General features: G+C 39.0%; 1 long non-coding RNA gene across 2 annotated transcripts; it reads right to left on the reverse strand.

Moving 5' to 3' along the window:
• Window positions 1–14: 14 nt before the first annotated feature.
• Window positions 15–1,027, reverse strand: LOC109590717 (uncharacterized). 2 transcript variants are annotated; one of them, XR_002189471.1, is made up of 5 exons: window positions 705–1,027; window positions 548–647; window positions 380–449; window positions 193–251; window positions 15–72 (listed from the first exon to the last, which is right to left on the reverse strand). It is a non-coding gene; the product is annotated as an uncharacterized LOC109590717 (long non-coding RNA). The 2 variants fall into 2 exon arrangements; XR_002189470.1 differs by having other exon boundaries at window positions 548–1,027.
• Between the last annotated feature and the right edge of the window lie 356 nt (window positions 1,028–1,383).

Raw genomic sequence — 1,383 nt, forward strand, 5'->3', positions numbered from 1 at the left:
CCATGTGAACAAAATTAAATGATACAGTCTTGTACACTCAGAGACACAATACACTTAAAAAGAAGTTAAAACCTACAGGTATAGGACAGAGACAGAGAAATGAGGAGACAGAGAAAGGATGAGACAGAGAGAGGAGGAGAGATAGAAGAGGAGGAAAGAGATAAAATTTCAAGCAATTAATACAATGCTTACCATATCAAAAAAATGATGTAATCAGATACAATTCACTTGAAAAGAAGCTAAAACCTATACTGAGGTAGGGGGTGGCAACGGAGAAAGCAGAGGAGAGAGAAAGGAGGAGGCAACGAGAAAAAAGAAGCCGCAGAAGAGAAACAAAAGGGAGATGAATTTTTAAGCATGCAACTAATAAAATTCTTACCACATCAAAACAAAATCAATAAGCAAGTCTTGTATGGACGTGATCCATTTTGAACACAGCTATTGGTAGTCTTAGAGGAAAAGAGAAAGCAGAGAGTGAGAGTACTTTTATATTGATTATTAGCATGCCATGTCATGAGAGTTTTATAACAACAATATCAAGTCTTACTCAATCAGTCTAGACACAAATCATAGCCTAAGGGGACAGCCTGAAGGAAGAGTCACAGAAATAGCTGCTGACATGGAAGCAGGCTTCGAAAATGAGATAACTACAATAAAATGAGCAAAACTATCGTAATAAATACATAACAGAAGTAGTACCATACTTTTCTGGGGATTTCAAAAAATACAGAGGCAAAACTAAGAGCTAAACGACCAAAAAATAGACTGGCAGTAATGGAGGACAAAGAGAAGGAAGCCATTTGCAGCTGGATTAATTTGGAACTGAACTGCGCATGCGCAGTGGGCGTGGCATTACTAAATTAATTATTACATTATTATTATGAGTGTAATTATTACACATTGATGGTGGGTATTTTCCACCAAAGGGGGGAATATAACACCAGGGGGTTTCACCCACATTGGTGGAAAACAAAAAAGTGGGTACCTTCCACAGATATGGTGGGTATAACCCACCATCGTTTTTGCAGTGCATAGAGGACCCACAATACCAGACTTCCACAATTTCAGCAGAAGCTTGTTATGGGGGACGGAATCAAATGCCTTCCGGAAGTCTAGGTAGATGCAGTCGACACAGCTCTTATTGTCCAAGGCTTCGTACACATTTGCCATCATAGTTAACATTTGTTGGACAGTAGATCGTGAAGGTAAAAACCCGTATTGATTAGAGGATATTGACTCACCTAGTATGCACTATAAGCCTGTTATAGACAATTCTCTCCAGAACTTTCGAAATGACTGGGAGTAATGCAATGGGACGATAGTTTAGGCCAGATGTCCTATCCTTAGACTTGAAAATAGGCTTGATATAGTGAGTGCGCCAAT

This window comes from Amphimedon queenslandica, unplaced genomic scaffold (assembly GCF_000090795.2).
Source record: "Amphimedon queenslandica unplaced genomic scaffold, v1.1 AMPQUscaffold_9596, whole genome shotgun sequence".
Taxonomy (NCBI): Eukaryota; Metazoa; Porifera; class Demospongiae; order Haplosclerida; family Niphatidae; genus Amphimedon; species Amphimedon queenslandica.